Genomic DNA, 11,513 nt, shown 5'->3' on the forward strand with positions numbered 1-11,513 from the left:
CACCCTTCTGCTGAAATACAAAGTTCATTCAGCAAGTGAAACAGTTTACAGTAACATAGTTACAGTAAGTGAATCAACAAGTTTACTTGAGAGGCCAGAATCGCTCTGAGAACCAGTCTGACAGCTGCACTGTGAGAGTCTCTATAGGAGCTCACCCATGATGACATGAAACTTCTGGGGAACTGTGAGGAAGAGGTCAGTTTCCGACTAATGTGTTGTTCACACTGATCCAGAAAAACACATCATCTTGCTGATAGGGTTTGAGATTAACTGTTTTTAGTTGGAATCAGAACGTAATTGTTTATCAAAACATGGCAGTGTTTTTTATGCTATAAAAGGCACATGAAACAGCCTTTATAAGTGGCAAAGAAATATAAATGTTGCAAGAAGAACTCATTGAAAGCCTTTCCTAAATTAGCAGTTTGGTCACAGTTGGGTACACGATCAGGTTTAGGCAACAAATCTCGAGTCAGTTTAAAAAAAAAAAAAACATGATGGTTCGCCTTTAAATAATGTCAAATAACAAGACCTACTTAGACAAACTATGTTTGGTTATTGAAACAACTTTACATTGACTTTTAGTTTTGCACGGGACACAGAATAATATCTTGTACTCTTGATGAACCGATGAAGTAAAATTAATAAATAATAATAATATAAACTTGATGAACAGTTAAATAAACTTAACATGAAAAGAAGTATAGTTGTATAATGAAAAGAACATGTGCATGGACAGAGACATACCAAAACCTTAAAAAAACAGAAGAGTCACTCATCTTTATCCAGCACATTTCACAATTCACACAGCTGTGCCTAACAAGGCTGACAAAGCATGTACAAGGTCTCGCTCGTGCAGTATCTTAACACACAGACTTACTGGAGACAGTGAAAGACAGTGAAGGACAGTGAAAGTCCTGATGACATTAAACAATGATATCACACCACAAAGTTACTCATGATTACATTTGCATTATTAGAAAATTATTATTTTCTCCGACTCTCCTGGATAAAAGTCAGTGGTGGTTTGATCCATCCATCTGAGCTGACTTTCTTGCTCTTTTTACTGAGTCGCTAACTTCCACCTAGGCTCCCGTAATAATGACTACAGCCACTAAAGGCCGCTGACCAATGATAAAAACAAACAAAAAAAAAGACATGGGTCATAATTTTTGCATCTTTGCAGCTGGTATGTGTTTAAATTAGATAATAGTGTATGCATAAATTTGGCACAAAATTGGCCCCTTTCTATGCAAATGAATCACATTGTAAAAACATTTATATATATACATATATATATATATATATATACATATATATATATATATATACATGTATACGTGTGTGTATGTGTGTATATGTATATGTATATGTATATATATGTATATATGTGTGTGTGTGTGTGTGTGTGTGTGTGTGTGTGTGTGTGTATATATATATACATATATATATATATATGTATATAAATGTTTTTGCAGTGAACTGGATGACTCATCATGTGCTAGAACACGCCACAGTGCTTTTTCATGTTAGGAAGAGAATGATTTAAAACTATGCAAAATTAACATCAACACTCATTCAGTTCTCTCTGTCCTGGACCAAACATTATTCCATTTACCTCACAGTTACTTCGGTTCATTTAGAGGCCCAGAGCCTGTTGGTCAAGTTTCCTACTTTACTATTCCTGCACTGTTAGCCAGAGTCCACTCAGCCAAGAATCATGTGTCCCCTCGTCTCCTGTCAGCACCTTCAGCACTCTAGAGTCCATCATTCTCAGTTGCTAGCTGTTGCTGAATCTACATTCCAGTCCTTCCCTTTCCATTCAGTCAGCAGTTATTGGCCTTGTTTGCTCAGTAAATAAAATGTGCTAATTGGAACTGATGTAGGCTACTGTGTAACCAATGTGGTAAGAGGTTCCCAACATTACACAGAACTGTATTGCTTCATTTTTTCTCCGTATTTTTCTTGTGAGGAAAGTTAAAATTCAGCATTATTATCATTATTATTATTATTATTATTATTATTATTATTATTATTATTATTATTATTATTATGGTTATTATTATGGTATTTATCATTATTATTATTATTATTATTATTATTATTATTATTATTATTATTATTATTATTATTATTATTATTATTATTATTATTATTATTATTATTATAGGCATGAATACAGCATGCATGATCTCACAGTCTGTAGTGTGACAACCCCTCTGCTCGGTTTCTCTTCTTCATTAGGGGAAAATAACTGAAAACATATACTCAATTACTGCACTTAAGTATAAAAGTACTTGTATTTTACTTTAATATTTCTATTTTATGCCACTTTTAAATTTTACTACTTTGCATTATAGGGTACAATTAATGTACTTTTCACTCTACATTTATTTGACAGCTTTGTTTACTGGTTACTTTGTGGATTTTTTCAAAATATAAATCGACTACTACATTACAATACAAGTTAAGACAAGTTAACAGGTTAACAAATTCATGCATCAAGAATTTTAATCCAGTAATATATATGATTGTGAAATTGGGGTTTGTTTGTTTTTTTAACTTTTGATACTTTAACCCTTTGAAACCTGAAGCAACATCACTTTTAGTGTGCTGCTTTCATATTCAATCTTTGAACCCAAAGCAAATTGGTTTGATTTCTTTTAAAAAAGGAAGAAAAAAAAGGTAGCGAGCAACTTGATAAAAAATGTTCCACAAATTGCAAGATTTTTTTAGATTTAGAAAATTATTTTTAAAAAGCTAGGGTAAAATGTCTAAGGAAAAAAAAGAAAAAAGCCAGGGAAAAACAATATTTTTCACGATATATAATCACATATTTAAAATGATGTTACATAATTATTATAATTTTTTAAAACATTTTTCCCATGTTGTCTCCGTCTTTATTTATTTTTTTGTATTTCTTATTAATTTTTGTGTCATTTGTTTTTTTGTCAGTTGCCCTTCATGGTTTTGAAAGAATTAAAGCCAGTTTACCAAAGTTTTAATGGATGTTTTAATGCCAATATTTCTGTACTTTTACTTGAGTAAAGTTTTGATTGTGGGATGTTTTACCTGTAACTGAAAATTTCTAAACAATGGTACTGCTACTACGACTTAAGTAGAAGGTCTGAGTACTTCTTCTTCGCTCTGATTGTGCTGTGTTTTGCATACTTAATTGAGTGCAATCAGTGTAATGGGGAGCAGCTGGGTCCCATGTGCTCATGCACACGTAAAACGGATCCGCCGTCAGTCTGTGCTGGCAGACCTCCTCAACACACCTCTTTGCTTTGTGTCCTTTGGTTTTCTTTCTCTTTGTTTTTACAGCATGTTTTCACTCACCACAGTTTTCTCCACTCTCTTTATGACTTGTTTAATTTACTTTTTTGGTAAATTTATCACTTTATTTGGTTGTTACCTGTGCATCTCACACTTTCCTGTCCAACCAAAGAGCCTGGCTGCGACAGTTAGCTCCACCACATTTAAAGTCTGATTCAAAACTAATTTGTGAATGATCCACGTCATGCTGTGTATCTGTGTTATCAGCTACTACCAACAGTTGAGTCTGTTGATGACCTGGCTTAGTGGCATTACTACTGTTCATAAAAATTTTGGCCTTCTGCCCTACTCCTCACAGTTCTTGCCGATGATAAACAGACAGTGTGCAACAAATCCTCCCCTTGGTGGAAATTTATTTCCAAAATTGCTGCATGTGGATGCTATTGTGCACACAGCTGTCAGCATCAAGACATCTGCCAAAATGAAGTCTGCCCAGATTTATATTTGGTTCTGAGACTTTTGCCGCCATGTGCTCTTTGTAAAATAGCAATCTGCAGTGGTGGCAGGAATCAAGGAGGCCGTCGTCAAAATGAAACTGAAATCTAACAGCCAGATCAACCTGAAATTAAAGGTCTTCAGATTGTTGAGATGAGAATTTGAGTGCTGTTGAGTTGTTTTCCTGCAGCTCCTCCTCTTTCTAGGAAAAGGAGCTAAAGTTAAGAAATGAAGCGAGGGCTGGACTAAAGGGAGGAGTGAAAAGAACAGTTTGTTGTCAACAGAGCAGCTATCTGAACCGTCATCAGTGTGAACAGGCAAACACACGTCAAGTTGACAGTTGGAGGACAAATTGTTATCATGCCAGGCACAAAAATACACTCATGCACACACACACGCACACACACACACGCACACACACAACTGCAGACAATTATTGGCCTACACATATGCAACACATAATGCTTTGTATCATTGTGTAACTGCATGCCAAAAAATGTTGTGTGTTCATAAACAAGACAGAGTAAACAGTCTATTTGTGTGTGTTTATCTTCTTTTTGTGGTCCATGTCAATTTCAGTTGCTGCATTGTAACAAGAATACCGCTGTTTCTTAGGAACCTGAAAGTGAAAGTAAAGTCATCAGTCTCTTATCTGCATGATACTGATTGGCTATTTTTCTTCAAGCAGCCCTCAATAGATTTTTTGTAGATTTTTCATCGTAATCTTTCAGGCAGGCTTGTAAATTCAATTTATTATTTTATTTTATTTTATTTTTTAATTTAATTTTAGTTTAGTTTAGTTTAGTTTAGTTTTGTGGCATAAAGGATAAAACCAAAAATTAGCAATAACAAATAAGAAAAAAAATGTACCAGAGAAGTAAGAATCCTAAAAGGCTTATAGTTAAACCAGCCCTCTAAAATGTATAATTTGTCCTTATACAATGAAAATTTGATATTTTAACATAATGAAATAAGAAATTAAAGGGGGGAAAAGCTCTAGTAAGAGTATTAATGATAAATAAAACAAGCGTAAACATAATAGATATATAGAACCTCATTTTGGGTATTTCTCCAAAACATTCACAGAAGATCTACCTAATAATTAATTACTTAAACCAACAATTAAAGGTGTGATTGTTTATTTCTTAACTGTAAGTGCGTCTTGATTTCTTCAGGGTCTTCTTCCAGGAAACACAAACTTAATCCACAAACCAATGATAATTCGTACTCTAGAAAATAAGGATGTGAATCAAAGGGAAATATCGTTGGGCAGGTTCATTTAAAAATTAGAAAGATTCTTCCTTAGAATAGTGAGTTGACACTGAGGTAGTTTTGGGGAATTTATCATATCTGCGCAAAGTGAAAGACCAAAGGACAAGGAAGAATTTCAGGTTCTTGGAAAAGTTCTCTTGAAATTCTCATTTGCCAGAAACACTAAAGAGAAAGTAAATCTGTTGAAAATGGTTATTGGAGTGTATCACATGCCCGCATGCACCCATCAGTTTTTCTACACACCTGAGTGCTAGAATCCCTGCTGTAAAGAAAGTCTTGAACAATAAGCTGTTTATTTTATGGCATGTCTTAAATATCTGCGCTGCTCTTATCCCCACTGTTTACGAAAAGGTTCATTTCCAATATAATATCCAGATATATATTGCTCTGCCATGGCACAGTCTGAGGCATTTTCTTTTTAATAAAAAGTGAAGCAGGTACACATGTACGAGTCAATAAAGCAGTGTGGTTCTTTGTTTATTCCTTGCTGTAGTCAAAGCGAAGTTCTGCTCATACAAAAAGTGATGCCAGAATCGTGATTTTAACGCTTCTCTTTCTACATTGCTTTGTTTGAATGCTTGTTTTTTTCAGTGACTCAGCTTCTCTCAGTATTTAATCTGGAATTCCTCTGCAGACTATCAAGTGTAACGAAGCCATATGAGTTCATGAAACCGAGCAAAAGTGCTTCTGCGGTGTGAGGGAGTGATCACACCCACAGTGTGCTGTCTTTGTTCCAAACTATTGTTAAAAGTTTGACTTTTTTTAGTTGGTTCAATCAGATGTCTCAAGGAAATGAAAGAAACTTGCAGCTCACTTACTGGTTTAAAAACTGTCGTCCTCTGGAAGTGGAAATGTTTACAGAAAGAGTGCAAAAATAAATCTGACCTGACATCCTGTGAAGCTGACCCAGAATGACTGATGCATGCCACCATTCATATGAGGTGGTCTTTGTGCCAATAAGGAAAACAGAAAACAGATGTTTTATTATAACATTTACATAAACACAACATCATCTTTGCGTTTGTCAAAGAGGTCATGTTTATCTGCGCTGTTTGTACGTTTGTGTGTTCGTCTGCAGGAATACAGAGAAACTACTGACCCAATTTTTATGAGACTTTGCAGAGTGAAGTATGAGCCAAAGAGAAAAAAAACATTACATTTTGGAGCAGATCCGAATCACGGGATAAACATGGAGGTGGCTCAGCTGGAATGACGAGTGTCAGCAGTGTAGCGCTAACAATGTTGATTGAGATTAGCTCACACTTAGCGGGGAAACCTGAAGGGACAATTTTTTCGACAACGCTGTCCCACCACCATGCGTTAGGACAGTGTGGTCCTCGGTAATGGTGGATCCAGTGGATTCACCATGAAGTTAATAGATCCTCTTAAATTTCTTTAGAGAGCAAGAGTAAACCATTTGCTGTATCTAACTTTAACTTATCATGCCTCAACCTAAAATAAATGCAAACTTCATGTGCTGGAAAATCCTCAAAAGGTTGTGATATACAGAGATTGTATCCTTGCCACAGCAGCCGTGGGTTCGATTCTGGCCTCGACCCTTTGCTGCATGGCACCCCCTCTCGCTCTCCCCCTTTCACGCTTAAAACTGTCCTGTCCATTAAAGGCAATAAAAGCCAAAAAAAATAAGATTTAAAAAAAGAAAAAATAGACACTCCTCAAAAATAGAAGAAAAAAAATGCAAAAAAAACTATATATATATGTACATACATAAAATAAATCAAACCTAAAACTTCTAAATTAAAAAGGGAAAAAGAAAATAACCATTTTTAAAAACATTTTTAAAAACACAAAAAATTGCAATGTTCTGTAAATCTGCTAATCAACCAATTGCTGCTGTGCTTGCATAAACTCTTTGATAATTTAATTTATAACAAAATATCATATTTATTTTTTAAAAAACTGGAATTTTTGAAGTAACTAAAGCTGTCAGATAAATGTAGTGAAGGAAAAAGTAAAATTTATCCCTGAAAAAAGCATAAAGTAGCATGAAAAGAACAGACTCAAGGAAAGTACAAGTACCTCAAATTCACACTTAAGTACAGTACTTAAGTAAATGTACTTAGTTACATTTCACCACTGCTGCTGCTTTTTCTGCACAATGTGTTATCTCACACATTTGAGTTTACTCTCCAATGTTTGTTGCACCATCAGTGTTCAACAAAGTGTTCAACAAACACACACACACACACACACACACACACACACACAAACAGATACAGGTTTACCGTACATCGTCCTAATCGAAATTTAGATCTTTCCACTAAACATAGTCAGATCCATTAGTCAACCTATGATATACACACAAACCCACATTCAACAAATACACCTACACACACTCACACGCACACCAACACACCACAGATCTGTGGTTGTCCCCTTTTCGCACTGACTCAGTTTTATGAAGTCATGTGACCTTTTATAAACTTGGTGGTATCTGGGACTTGGTACACTTTACTCAATAAAGCTGTCAGGAGCGTGCGTACCTTGACCCATTAAAGGAAACACAAACACGCACACGTCTGCGTATACACACTTGAGTTGGGAGTTTTTTTGCTTTCGCCAAAGGTGCTGCACATCTCGTCCTTTCAAGCATCATGTGGTGTTGATCTATTTCAGTAACAGTGTCTGACATGTTAGCCTGCTTGATGCCATGTGCTAACGGGTCAGAAAACTAATCTGATGCTGCTGGGATTACGTAGCCTTTTTTTTTAAGAGTCTCACTTTCAAAGAAATGAAATGATGAAATGAAAGTGATGTCAGCGTCACCATGTTAGTCATTAAACAAAAAAAAAAGGAATAGGCTGCTGCTGTTACTAAAACAATGACTCTTTATGGTGTTCAAATATTTGCTACTTAGTCCAGACTGTAAACTGCGTACGTGTGTGTATGAGTTTGTTTGTGTGAAGCCAATAAAAGAGGGAAATGTCACTTCTCCATAATAATTTAGCATTTCAGCAGAAGCGGATCTATGTAAACCATTTACAGTAAGTAGACTCAAAAACGCACACAAACAGAAACCCGATTTAATATTGAAACAACTCCTGCAAAAGTTCTTCTAAAGTTTCACTTGTGTTTTGGCATCATCAAGTGAAAAATGGCTGCCAAGCAGAGAGTGCGTGGTGACAGAAAAGTCATAGCTCATTAAGCGCTGACAGTGTGTTTGTATGTGATTAGACTCTTGATTGGCTAATGCACGGTCTGATCTATTACTCAACACACAGTCATGATGATGGGGTAGGGCTAAAATAACAAAAAGACTAATAATAACGATGAACTTTAACACTTTTCCAGACATATTAAAAAAGTTCATGTGAAAATTGTCGAGCACTGTTTCAGGCTGAGAAAAATTCCCAAAAATCTCATGGAAGGAAAAGCACAGGTCTAAGTAATAAAACTGGCAGCTGGAGCAGGTCAGGTTTCAGGGTCTTTGTATTGATCTTAGGCACAGTTTATGGTCCTATGGACTCTGAATCACACTGCCATAATTTACTAATGTGCTACAAAGTGACACCCTGTTTAGTGACATTAGTCAGCGTATCCTTGTACAACGGTTCATATGATGGATTTACCGGTTAGGTTAGGTTTAGGAAAGGAAGCACAGTAGGGCATTTTCATGCTCAGTTCTCAATTAAGGACGCCAGCGCCAGTCTCCTGACCTGTGTGCGCATGCTGGCTTTCAGTCTGTATACTACCTCCTTCTTAACTCCAGTCAGCGCAATCATGATTTGAATGCACTTTGCCTTCGTGATTACATGGATTTTATTCAAATTACTGACTCATGATTTTAGGAATTCTGAGGTTATACGAATTCTGGTGCATCGCTTTCCTTTAGGTCTACATACAGTGCATGAGAATTCTCTATATACGTAGCAGCTGTGCATGTTTATCGTGGTGCTGTGATTGGACTTTTAATGGAACAGTGTGACATTTTTGGAAACGCATTGGTTATACTAAGTTGATGATTGGAGTTGGTGGAGTTGTCCTCCAGGCAACATGTCAAAGTATCCTTGAGCAAGATACTGAACCCTGAGTTGCTCCCGATGCCACATCATCGGAGTGTGAGTGCGTGTGAATGATTACTGAGTAGCAGGTGGCGGCTTGTACGGTAGCCTCGGCCACCAGTGTGTGAATGTGTGTGTGAATGGGTGAATGTGACAATGTAGCGTGAAAGCGCTTTGAGTGGTCGATAAGACTAGAAAAGCATTATACAAGTACAGTCCATTTACCATTTATCATTGCTGACAGTTAGCTTAGCATAGCACAAAGACTTGAAATGCGGAAATAGCTAGTCTGGCAAACAGGCAAGAAAAACAAATTCACCCTCCAGCACTTTTCTCTATGTTCACTAAATAAACTATTACATCTCTTTTGTGTGATTCATACAAAAACTGAAGTAAAACAACGGGCAGATTGCCTGCTATGTGCCAGGAGCAATTGCAATACAATGGCGGAGGACAAGAAAAAGTTCTTCCCAAAACCCCCCATGAAATCACAATGTCTAATTTAAAACACTTTATTTTTACTATCTCTTGGCGAGAAATGAGTTATTGTACTTCAAAAAATATCTAACTTTTCCCCTAATTATTTCATAGTATGTCTGATTATAATGAAACTAACTATGACTTTAACATCTGCTGACAAAAAAATCCAAATCAAATTTACCTTTTTTAATTTGTGTAATTCTCATTAAAGGTAAATGTGTGTCCATTAAATTTGCCAGAGAAGAAGAGGGTTTTTTGGGGGGGATTTTTAAAAATATGTTGGTTGACAAAAAAAACAGCTGTGGAACAAGAGTGAGTTGCATTTTTTTAGATGACATAAAAGCATGTATTTTTAACATATGCAGCTGCATCTTCATCCGTCATCTGAAAAATGCGTATGTTTCAATTTCATTTTGATAAGGTTGGCATCTGTTGTGCTTAACAATTGTGGGTAAACTGGTTTGACTTCTTTCAGAAAACATGCGAAGACTGGGATGAGCAACTTAGAAAGAAAAAGAACAAGAAAATTACCTAAAAAACATACAACCAAAATCAAAATGCAACCCTCCTGCCCCAAACCCCGCCTCCCGCAACAAAAAGTAAAAGTAAAAAAGTAAATTAAAAAAAGAAAGCAATTGACCCAAAAGACTGTTTAAAGAATATACTAATTCTGTTAAATAATTTTAAACATTTTATATTTAAATATTTATATTACATTAAAAAAGTTCTTATACATATATATATATACAACTATTTGTATATTTACTTTACGTAAGGCTTGTTTTTATTTAACACTTGTGAAAGCATATGGATGCAGCACAAGAAAAGTCATGTCAGTCCAGGTGTCAAAGCGTTACAGGGACATCATTGTATACTTGCAGTTTGATTACAGGTCATGGCTGATTATAGGAATTCATTCATTTGGGGTTAGGTGGTTGTGCTGTTCTTCAGTGAACAAACCCCATTGGAATAAGATAAATAAAAAAAATATTGAGACTGAGCTAAAGGGCCCATGTGTTAAATCTAGGAAATCCCTGACAAACAGGAAAAAATGGTAAAGTACAGCCCAATACAACAAAACAGACTCTGGAATATTATTTATCACAGACTCAGGATATCGAACACATATGACAGGCGTGTCCTCATAGCACATTTATCCAGTGGGACCAGTCTCAACAGTGGAGTCTGTGTTGAGAAAAACAAATGATTGCAGGTCATAACTGCAGTATTTACTGGGGATGTGATTTACTCTGGTTTGGGTGGAGCTCCTATTTAAACTACCAGACGGGTTTGAAAAACAGAGCATTCCTACTGGTCTGAGAATGCTGAAACACAGGTCCAAACGTCTACTGGAACTACTCACATCCAAACAGTCATTTTAATGGTATTGGTAATAATATAAATATTAAATCATAGATATATATTTGAAATGACTGTAGTTTAACACTGTGATATAACTGCACTTTGTGGTTTGGTGGGAATTTATACTGCAAATGTGATTTCCTCAAATGTTAATATGCAGTCCAAGATCAAGAGACAAAACCAGTTTTTATTGCCATTTTACGGCTTTTGGTGTATAATTCTTTTAACCCTTTAAAAGCTGGATCAACATCACTTTTCTTGTGTTGCATTCACATGCCTTTTACAAAGATTTCAGCCTTTGGTTGTATTTGTTTTAAAAACATGGGGGAAAAGGCACTTGGTAAGCAACTTGGTGAGAAATGTCCTGCAAATTGCAAAAAATTAGATAATAGATAATAATAATAGATAATAATAGATAATAGATTTTCATTTTTTTCTTGAGGACTATACTTCAGATTCTATCTATCCATCCATTTTCTTCCGCTTATCTGGAGTTGGGTTGCGGGGGCAGCAGCCTAAGCAGGGAAGCCCAGACTTCCCTCTCCCCGGCCACTTCGTCCAGCTCTTTTTGGGGGATCCCGAGGCGTTACCAGGCCAGCCGAGAGACAT

This window comes from Plectropomus leopardus, chromosome 18, assembly GCF_026936395.1.
Source record: "Plectropomus leopardus strain MGB_pleo_1.0 chromosome 18, ASM2693639v1, whole genome shotgun sequence".
Taxonomy (NCBI): Eukaryota; Metazoa; Chordata; class Actinopteri; order Perciformes; family Serranidae; genus Plectropomus; species Plectropomus leopardus.